Genomic DNA, 11,942 nt, shown 5'->3' with positions numbered 1-11,942 from the left:
TTCTAAATGTAGGTCTTGACAAATCAAAAGTGGTGCCCAGAAATGAAATAGCATCAGCTAGTATTTCTGTCTCAGTGGACCATTATTATGATCAAGTGTGCTAGAACAAGTGTGCTGGATTTTAGTGGAAAAGGAATAATTAAAATTGTAGCTAAAATGGATGGAATGGAAAAGTAGAATGTAAAAATCTACATAATTAGGTCCTCTCCCCCTTTTTCACCCCTCTCTTGAAACACATACACACACCCTGCTGGTTATACATTGGTTCTGTCTGATGATTCTTTGGATAAGTCTAACTCAAGACAAAAACTTGATTATAGACTTGAAGACATTGAGAAGAGACCGAGGTAGCTCTTGAGTGAGGCCTCTCATTCTCAGCAACGAACCTTGACACTTAGGGTTTGTTTTTCAAGGTTAGTTCCTATCGACTTGGCTTAGGATCTCCTAGAAGCAAAGCCAGAGGCAACGTAGGGACTTGAGTGCATGTTGTTTATTTGGTGAATACTCTCAGGAGCAGAGAAGAGATACAGGAGAGAAGGAAAAGCCAATACATGACGCCAGGACATTAATAACCACAGCACAGCACAGGTGACTGATGTTCAATCCTATGTCATATCTGAGGAGCTAGGGAAAGGAGAACCACTTATCAGTTTGCTCCTTCTGCTATTCAAGACGGTGCTCTGTCTTGTGAACATCTTGGCACCATGTGGATTCACCTACCCTTCAAGTAGGGTGAAATAGTAAATTCAAGTGCTTTACTATCTGACCATAACCAATTTCCTGTGATTAAGGGGGGAAATGTTATTCTTTTACCTGCTTTCTAGCCTTTGATTCTATATTTTCATGCATTCATAATGCTCCATTATATATATTTGAAGCAAATTCAAACTCTGGCTCCTCTACCTGCTAGCTCTCTGACCTCTGGGATGTTACTTAAACTCTCTGGGCATCAGTTTTCTTGTCTATAAAGTGGGATAATAACACTTAAACTTTATAGAGTTATTATGTGCATGATTTGAAGTATGTCTGTAAAATATTTAACAGTGTTGATACATAGAGACCAGGCAATAAAGCATAGTCATTATGGTTATGATGGTTATTATAGCAGTGATGATGGGATTTGTCCAGCTGGGTTCAGCACTTCCTCTAATTTCTTACCTTTTGACCCCTGGGTTTCTACTGGTCCTTACCAATAAGCTTCAAACTTTCATTTGTAGTGTCTTTACCTCAAGTGGATTGTTGTATAGAGTTAGCTACAGCTCCCCCCAAAAGAAGTTTAGGGATCATGTCTATATTCCCACATTTTAGAAAGAGTAAGTTTGTTATTTCTTCACACAGTGGATACTGCAAAGGTTGACCACTCGCCTCTGACTTCGGTCCTCACCTCACATTGTTTTTAGTATGTCATTATTTCTTGTTAGTGAAAATTGAAATCAAGACATACATTACCTCAAAACCAGTCTTCTCTCCTTGCGTACATGCAACGCTCCTACTTCCATTTTCCACAGGTGCGGATTCAATCAACCAGTCGCACTTAAATGCAATTGTTGTGTCTGACCTGAACATGTGCAGACTGCTTTTTCTGGTCCTTATCCCTTGAACAATATAGTATAATAACTATTTGTGTAATATTTACATTGTGTTGTGATTTGCATAAGTAATCTACATGAGATTTAAAGTACACAGAAAGGATGTACGTAGTTTGACAGCAAATGCTACACCAACTTATATAAGGAATCCGAGCACCTGTGACTGTTGGTTTACACAGGGACGAGGAAAGCAACTCTCCCAGTGAGGGTTATCTTCCAATACTTCAATTAATTTTTAGATTTATTTACTTATGCATACAAGAACTGGGGTACAGGCCAAAGGTGTGTGTGTGTGGGGGGGGGTGAAATGATTCAGCAGAGACAGAGTGGGAAACAGAACAGGCGGATTGTCTGGAATACTCTCCTGAGGGGAACAGTGGGCAAGACAGGAGAGGTCTGCCACTCCATGGGGGTTACCTCCTTGGGGGGGATCAAACTCGAGTTGCCGTGGCTGTGTATCACTTCATGGCACTGCAGTTTATTCTCTGTGCCACGAGGGAGGCTTTTCCAATATTTCAATTATTATGTAAATGTATCCTATATCTCTCTTTCTACTTAAGCCTCAGCCCTACATTTTAGATGCAACTGTTGGCGTTCTAATTACTATAGGGTCTAGATAACCTAAATATATCATTTTCCACATCTGAATAAGCTCATGACTTTGGATAATCTTAGCAATACATGAAATGAAATTCTGCAAGATATTTTCGATCCTTCCTTCTTCTTAAGTGGATTTGTTTCTTTATGCTCCTTCTTTAGGTTCAACAACTGCAAACACTTTCTAAATTCATGTTTTGTTTTTTGTTTTTAAATTCAGGTATGACATTGTTCCCTGACCTACAATTTGCGATAGTTCTGTTTCCCTCATGTCACACAAGATAATTTTAGTCATTTATTAGAATTAAAAACTAGCCAAATCCAGAGCCATTTGGGAGAACTTACAATGAAGTATGAAATACTAGAAGTACAAGGATATGTACAAATGATTCCTTAATCTTAGGGAGTTCAAATTCTTCTGACAGAGAGAAACAATTTGGATCTATCTCTCAGCCTCACCTTTCCTCACCTTTGTCTTGACTCTCTTAGATTTGCATGATTCCTGATCACTAACAGAGACACAAAATGCACATCTTACATCATGCCCACACCAAGTCTCTTGTCACTTCCCTTCCATATCCTAGTCATCACAGGGAGAGGTGACATTGGGTTTCTGAGCTAAATTACTGCTCAGAAGATGTCATTTTTTTAAAACAAGGTTTATTTATTTATGCATACAGAACTGGGGTGTAGGCCAGAGGTGCAGGGGTAGTAAAAGGCTTCACCAGAGACAGAGTGGGGAGCAGAACAGGCAGACCTACGAAGTACATTGCTGAGGGGGCTGTGGGTGGGTCAGGAGAGGTCTGCTATACCATGTAGTGTCAGGTCATGTGGCTGGGAATCAAACTCGCACTGAAGCTGCTGCGGCTGGCTTGCAATGCTGTACTTTAACCTGATGCACCACCAGGGAGGGCCCAGAAGATGTCATTTTAATTTTATAAGATTTCAAACACTCCAGCAATAATTATAAGCAAAACTTAAATAAGAAGAGTCCCATGTTGTTCATATACATGGAGGAAAATGGAGAATTTATATCCTGTACTATTTGTATTGTCTTTAATAGGCTTCTAGCTATAACAGTGGGAGTAGTGGGGAGAAACCTTGGAGTGAGACTGGAAGTGTGGAGGTGAAAGAATTCACTAGAGACAGAGAAGAAGATAGAAAAGGGATTTGTTGATGGCAGGACAGGAGTGGCCTAAGAGGGAAGGAGGATTTGAGGCTTTATTTTATCATCTGCTTTGTGGGCTTTTAGACGTGAGGCTCCAATTGGCACCAGTTGTCTGCTGGGATGTCTGGTCTAGGGTGCAAACCACAGCTGGACCCGCTTCTGCACTGGACCTGGGCTGGCTTATCCGGTTATGATGGTTGTTTTCTGGCCCTAGTCCTTTATCTATTCAGGTCTCTCAAACATGCTTGCTGGTCAGGGAGTGGGGGTTTAGTTTTTAACTTTATTAAATGGTACCCTGCTGGAAGGCATGCTTATTTTTTCTTTTTCTTTCTTTTTTATTTTTATGCTTCAAATGTTGAGCGGTATGCTGGAGGTGAAATAATTCAGAGACTCACATAAAGAGATACAGTAGAACATTTTTTCACAGCATGAAAAAATCCTAAAAGAGTACAGACAGAAATATAACAATCAAAAGAAAATAAAGCAAAATGCGTTTGAGATAAAAAAAAAATAAAAACAATGAATCAAGATTATTATGCCCTGATAAATTAACTGCCTGTGCTATATCAATGGAAGTTCAATTTCAAATATTTTTGACTTCACAACACATTTACTCTGAAAAGGTATTTTCACATTGAATTTGGTTAACATCAAATTTCACAGATTATACAGCTGATATGCAGAGAAGTGTTTAAGTTCATTCAACACTCAAAAGGCAAAACTGCATTTAAACTTGATTCTGTTAGGCTTTATACATTACACTAACTGGGATATTATTTTCCTTCTTTTGTTCTCCATCTCTTACTTCTTATTTCTGCTTGAAGAAAAGCTCTCTAACAAATCTTTAGGCACGGAGCTCCAAATTTGTAATACAAAAATTGGCTATTTTTTTCTGAAAGGATGAAGAAAGAAACTATTTATTTATGAATCTATCCATTTGTTACAAATAATTTTTTTTCTCAATAAAAATCATAGAATTGGGAAAAAGGACAAGTCCTGTATCATTACCTTAGATTCTGGTGTACAATGATACACAAGATTGCTATGGGCCCACCCGAATCGTGGGCATATTCTAGTGGGGAAGATAGACAAAGAGACAAAAAATGGTAGAATACAGCACTTGGTTGTAATTGGTAGGGGAAAAAGCAAAGAAGGGGCTCACAGTCAATTTAGTGGGGGCCACGAGCTCTGATGTAAACTGGGTGGCCAAAAGAAACACTTTGTGAAGATGATTTAAGCTGAGTCATGGCAGATGAGAATGTGTTCGCCATGTACGAGCTGGTGAGGAATTATCCTAGACAAAGGGACAGGAAGTGGCAAAGTCAAGACAAGAATGACTACTGAAGTGTGTGGTCCTATGTGGATAACTTAATGTCCTAATACTTAATCCTATTATTATTTTTTTCAGCAAATATTTATTTGGTTCACTCCATGTGGGAGGCATAATTCCAGCCACAGAAAATACACGGCCCTGAACATAAAGAGTTTATAGTTCAGGAAGGAAAACTTGCAAGTCAATCGGAAAGGAGAAGCCAGAGTGAGTCTTGTCCGTGAAATGACAAGAGAAAGGAACAGATTCACCTCTTCGTCATCATAAAATATCCAGAAAGGCGCTCAAATTGCTACTTTTTCTATTAAATTTCTAAACATATTCACAGATTGGACAAGAGTCATTTCTCCTTGAGACTTCATTGGTTCCTGTTTTAGCCTGAAAATCTGTTAGCTTATTTAGGGGGAACCACCGGCTCTCCCTCTTGGCAGCACATTAAAGTCACCTGAAAGTACTTTTTCAAAAATACATGTGACTAAGTACCAGTCTCAGAGATTCTGATATAATCGGTTTAGGGTGAGGCCCAGAAATCAGTATTTTCTTTTAGAACTCTGTAACTATTGAAGTGTGTAGCTGGATTGAGAACCCTTAATCTGGGCACTGTTTCTCATCCATGGAGAATCAGCACAATCGCTTGGGGCACTTGTTAAAACTATAGAAGCCTAGACCACTCCCTCAAGAACTGATTCTTAAGTCTGAGGTGGACCAAGAGAACCAGTACTTTTAACGAGCACCCTGGGTGCTTCTGATAATCAGCCAAGTTGAGAAACAATAGGGACATCCAATAAAATTAAAGAACAAGCTAGACAGGTCTGTATTTTGCTAGAAGACAAAATTTCCTCAAACTGATGTTCTTTGGAAATTTTTTTCAATTTAAGATGTCCTATTTTTTCCTGTGTGTGCTAGTGTTTGTGTATGTGGCTTATGTATTTGGTTTAGCAACTCATCAATCCCTTTTAGAGCATCTGAAAAACCAGTTTGCTATATTAATCTTTTTTAGAAACGATGTTTGAACCTCTTCTTATTTTATTTGTTTTTAAAGATACTATTATTTATTTTTTGGTAGAAGAGCTGGGGTGTAGGCCAGAGGTGTGGGGAGTGGGGAGCAGAAGAGGGCAGGAGGAAGTATGGAAATACACTGCTGAGGGGAACAGTGGATGAGACAGGAGAGGTCTGCTCCGCCATGTGGGTCAGCCCGGGGATCGACCTCAGGTCATTGAGGTGGGCATTTGAGCTGATAGCACTGAGACTTGACCCACTCCTAGACCATCAGGGAGACCCTGAAAATATTCATTTTAGCGCACATATTCATACATGCACACAACATATAATGGTAAATAATGGTACTAAACACATATGTATTTAATCACTCTATATACCAGAAGTGATTTTTCAATGATTTTTTTTTTTTTGGAATTATTTTTTTTCCATTTTGTTTTTCTTTTCTTCCCCATTTGCAAGTTCGGCTTTTTTTCCCCGGTTGATTTTTGGTTTTTTAATTCCCATGCTTAGACTTTGACAGCACTGGGTTTAGAATACACATAACCAGTCACATTGCCTTAAATTTCCTTGGTGTTTTCCCTGAGAGAACACCCCATTGGGAGATAATGCCACTCCCTGGGAGTGGGACAGGAGCTCCATTCTGCTGACCAGCCCTTTCAGGTGGCTGTGCCCAATGTGACTGTAGGCACAGTGTCTTCTTGTTAGACAGGTGTCCTCTAGCCAGGGATCCCTTCCAGGGATCACAATGTATCTGTGGCCAAGCCCAGGTGAGCGGGTAGAGATAAAGGCACTCATATATTTTATAGTTTTAAAATATTGTATGCTGCATTTTATGTGCAGTCTGTTATATATATATATATTTGTCCTTAAATCAGCATAAGGTTCTAGAAATATCTATGCAAGTTATATTCAGGAAATAAATAACAGTTTGTTGCTCCAGGCATACTCACATTTCCACACTTATCAAACAAACAAAAGTAAATAAAATAGTACCATCAGTCAAAACAATGAGAGAAAGAAAAAAAAAAAAAAACTGGGGGGATGATAACCCATGCTATTTTCTTTTTCATTATACTCTTCCTTTTTTACTATATTTTTAGTGACTCATTAAACCTTTTTGCAGTGAGATTTTTGTACTTAGGCTTTACATGCTTACTGTGTTCTAATTCTTCTGAAAGAAGGTGACTTGTATGAATATCTTTTCCTTTTCTTAGTTTGATGTAGAATAAGATTACCCAGGTCTAAAAACAAAACAAGTAGAACAGACAATGTTCTATTTGTTGGTTAGCAACCAACCCTCCAGAAAGAAATTAAAAAGAAAAACAACAACAACAAACAAAAAAACCATGATTCAGATTTGTGATCATTGTCCTGTTATAAATAATCACAACATAGCTGATTTCAAACTACAAATGTGATATCTCTGAAAGCAGATTCTGGAAAGATATGCAAAGTGGACTCTAGAGAGCCAGGACATGTGTGAATTCAGCACAATCTGTCAGCAACATTGTGGGTTGTGGGTGTTTGCTCATTTAATAGCTCTTTAACCCTGTGAAGCAGAAGAAAGACAAAATTGAAAATCAGGACAATTGAGCTTGAGTCTTGGCCAATCTACTTTAATAGCCAAATGAACTCAAGTTAGTAACTTCCTTCTATCTGATTCTGAGTCCTAAACAATGTATTCAAATAGTTCCATTTAATTACCTCCTTTTGTTTTTCTGCTCAGCATGTTTCAAAACAAATGTCAAATAAATCTTGCTGATAGTATCTACTTTTGATAGGACCTGATGAACACGGCACTTCAATCAAATCATGAGAAAAATATGATTTTTCTCAAATTCCAGTAGGACAGAAAATATCTGACCAGGGCTCCTTAAAACTGCAAGGCCATCAAACACTGCATAGTCTGAGACACTATTAACAATCAAGAGGAACCTAAAAGACATGACTGTTAAATGTACTGTGATAGCCTGGGCTGCTAGAGCAGAAAACAATAAAGAAAATCTGAGTAAAACTGGATTAGTTAATAAAAATGTGCTAGTCTTTGTTCACAAATACAAATGTGCCAATCTAATGCAATCTTTTAGTAATGGGGTAAGTGTGAGAAGTACATGGGGAAACTACTATCATTGCAATTTTTCTCTAAATCTGAAACTATTCTAAAACATAAAACCAAGAGCAACAAAAATCAGCTGTAAGCGCTCCTCTATGTGGTAACATTTGAAAACTAGTATGATATTATATCACCAGGGTATCTCTTCTTTCATAGGGTGAAAATTCCCAGTTTCCTTAAACCATTCTTTGCACAGATTATAGCTGCATCCCCAGAGTGCTGATTATTTCCTCGGTAAGCATTGTTCATTCATCCTTTTGGGGGTTTGATTACACACTTCTCTGAAGATTGGCCTTCCTGTGGACTCCTTTATCTGATTAATTCTCTTTATCTTTTAAGATCCGCCCCCACCCTTGTTAGGAACTAAATCTAGGAATGTTGTTTTTCTTATGCGCCATGCCGAATGATTTTCTCTGGGATATACTTTCCTGACATTTGTAGTTAGCTGTTATTTCAGCATGCGTCTGACAATTATTTCCCCATCTATTTCTTTCACTACACTGTGAGTCGAGGCCGTGTCTATAGTATTAATAACTAGCTAAGCACCGGACACATGGAGGGGGCATGCTGAATCTAGTTGGTTCCATCAGGACTAGCTTTTGTTTTATTCCATTTTTGACCAATTCCCTGTTCCTATATGTTCCTGTGCCCCTATTAGCTCAAGTGTGCTCTCTGTGTGTGTAAATCCTACCTACATCTACAGGTTATACTAATTCCTTTACAAACCTGATTTCACTTCTAGCCAGTCACACACCATTAATTTGTCTTTCTTTGTTTAATGTGCTTAAGTTGGTCTGAGCTCAGCACCTTGCCTTATCCTATACTTGTATTTTTCACAGGTACATGTTTGGCCATGAACAAATGCTGACCATCCTATTTTCTGAGTACCCTACTTTGCATTGATTGTCTTTCCTTTGAGTGCAGGAAACAAATTCTTAAGTAATATTTAGCATGTGATATAATTCTTGTTCTGTTCTCTTTGACATAGAACATTTTGTTTGTTTGCTTATCAACATTGTAAGCATTTTTGGGGCATAAATGTCCTTCCTTTTCATTTTGTCTTTCTTAAATTCTCAAGCAGTGTACTAGTCACATAATGGAAATGTTATTAGTAAGTAATGGATTTATTCTAAACTCACAACATCTGAGCATCTGGCAAAATAGTGGGTCCATTCTAATCTGAACCTGAACTCTGCAGATGGAATTTCTCAGATTTCCAAAACTTAGCAATTTCTAGATTCATATTCCCTAAATTACCCCAATGCAGGGGAATTGTCTGTTAGTAATTGATTGCAGAGGCACCTAGATTGCAATAATAATTGGAGATGAGTGATTAATTGAGGTTATTTCATAATGGGAGTAGTTTTAAAGGGTGTGGTTTTTTTTTGTTTGTTTATGTTAATCACTTTTAATCCATTTATAAGGGAAATCATAGTGAACACAAATACTAATTGTACTTTTAATATAGTTTACTCTAAAAATACTTAGTAATGAGCTGCTCTTTCTCAGCCACATAACTCCTTTATATATTATACATCATATCTACAACTAAAATTCCTGTATACTTCATTATTGAAAATAGAAATATAGATGTCTAAGAAAGAATTTCTTTCCATTCGGATTTAAGATTTTCCCCAATTTTTAACATTTCTTGTAAATAATAGTCACTAATAAGAGATTTGCAGAATTTAGAAATCTGCATATTATGCTGAGATCATATCATACCATCTAATAGCCAATTCTAGAAATTATAGTTATGAAAAAATTTACCTTACATCTCTGATTTTTAAATTTTTCATTAATTAATTTATTCAAATCTGTAAGCCAGATCTACAGACTTAAAAATAGGAGAATTTCAATTGTCTAAGATTAATGTGGTGTAACCTTGGGTAAAGTCATTTATTCTCAGAGCTTTCTCCATGGAACTGGATGAGTACATGTGAGACTATATATGAAAACTTTCACTAGATGCTAGCATGGCATTTTAATATTTTTAAAAAGATACTTATTCTAAATTATAAAATTTGAAGAAAAAGAGATAAACCTGAATAATTAATAACATTAGGAGCATCATTGTTGGGGTTCTCTGGAATCAGGAATGTAGAAAATCAACTTAATATTTCCATTCCTTTTAAGTAAAAGCAATTTTACCTTCTTTCAGTCTTTCCCAGTCCAATCAGGACATACAGAACTCAAAGGAATTATGCCAAACTGATTTGCGGTATTTTTTTCTTAATTTACTCCAAAATCAACCTCTCCGTTTTAGTCTCCCTTTGTTCTAGACTTGTCGTTTTAGCTACTTGTTCCCTGTCTCCTTTGCACTATTATTTATTGCTCTATCAATGTAGATTGTCTCGTTAACTCGACAAGTCCTTGTACTTCTTTAAGACTCACTCCAAGTGTTATTATTCTAGAGAGATCTCTCCCTGCCCTATGTGCGCTGAGCTGGTAAGTGGTTCTTCTTTTGTGTCCCATTAGACAGTGAGCTTAGTCATGTCACTTTCCACTTTTATATGACCACAGTCTGAGCCGGCATGGTACATAGAGGTATTCAATAAAACTAGTTGACCCAATCATTTTACTATAGTCTTTTTTTCTCATGATTTCTTTCTTTCTCTGGATTTCATAAGTAAATATTTATAATATTCCAATCCAGCATATCATTATTTTAAAATTGATAAACTCGGGCATTTCCCACTAATCTTACTATCACTGCTGTCTAATTTTATGGCACAAAATTTTAAAAAGCTGAGCATTGTGTATCAATTGGTTTATTGTTTATCACCGAGACTTTCAGTTTAAAATTACTTTGTTTTTAAAAATTCAAATTCTAAAATGCTCTACATCCCGTTCTAAAAATGTTACAACTTATTTGTACCATTTGTACTCCCTCAATTTGTATTAACTTTCAAGTATTTATTATTTATTATATATTTCAAGTATTTATTAGGATAACAAAGTATTCGTCAGGCTCCCCATGAGTCAACTTAAGTAGCAGTCTGCTTCTCCTCTGTGGCACTGGGATTCTCTTCAGAGCCTTGAGTTCTCTCTCTCTCCCTGAGAAAGATAATCTATAACATAGGTATCTCTCTCAGGGAGATAAGAGATATAATCTATAACACATATAACATGTAGCATCCAGCATATATTAACATAATAATTTTTGTATATATATATATATATATCACTTATCTCGATGATGTATGCTATATGTAGGACACACACACATATAGTTTAACATTGTAAAAAATTAAAAAAACTCATAATATAAGGATTCCTCTCAAGTTCAAGTTGAAGGGAAAGGAAAGAAAAAAAGTGGCCAGAAGTTATTCATGGATTTTACTTTCCAGACTGACCTACTGGCTGTGTTGTATTGCTGATGGTGGGAATCTGCATAACCTTGCTTTTTCGGTAGGGTCAACATTCACTCTGAAACTAGAACAGCCCACAGATGCCATGGCACAGCAATCTTTCCCTGAAATTTGAATTATTTCACTTGTTGAAATCTAGGTTTTACCATAATGTTTAACATGCCATAATGTTCTTTCAGAAAAGTGGTAAAATAGCAAGAGTGAGCATAACAGTCCAGCTAAATTGAGATAAATCTGAGTTTTTCTCCTGTATCTGACACCTCTGATTTGCCTTAAGAGAAAACAGCACCCAGACACCCTGACACATCTCTAAGGTGCTAGCAGAAGTTCTCAGAAACATTGTAGTTCAATTCAGACAGGGAAATGTTTACTGAAAAATACAGTTTACAGTATTCATTCACATGAGATACAGTGATTTGCTTCATCATGAAGAGCAATGTCTGTTTCTCATTTTTCTAAATTTCTTTCAGTGAATCAGAAACAGTGATGCTCCAATACCCTAAACCTTTCTCTTCACCCTTAAGCCACAAACTAGCAGCGGCACCACGGAGATGGTGGACTGTTCAGTTGAACTTAAACACACACAAATTCTCAGAGGTATTTCATGAACTGCTATTTAGAATCTGCTCAATAGACATGTACGTTTGTTACCTCTAAAACGAGCTGCAGGAATTTTAGGAAAAGAGTTTCATTTTTAGACAAATAGTAGAAAATTAGAAATGGCTCCTTTGGTATGGATCACATTTGCCATGGGAATGACAACTTAGATTTC

This window comes from Condylura cristata, unplaced genomic scaffold (genome assembly GCF_000260355.1).
Source record: "Condylura cristata isolate star-nosed mole 26May11 unplaced genomic scaffold, ConCri1.0 scaffold00016, whole genome shotgun sequence".
Classification (NCBI taxonomy): domain Eukaryota; kingdom Metazoa; phylum Chordata; class Mammalia; order Eulipotyphla; family Talpidae; genus Condylura; species Condylura cristata.
This window is presented reverse-complemented; position numbering follows the sequence as displayed.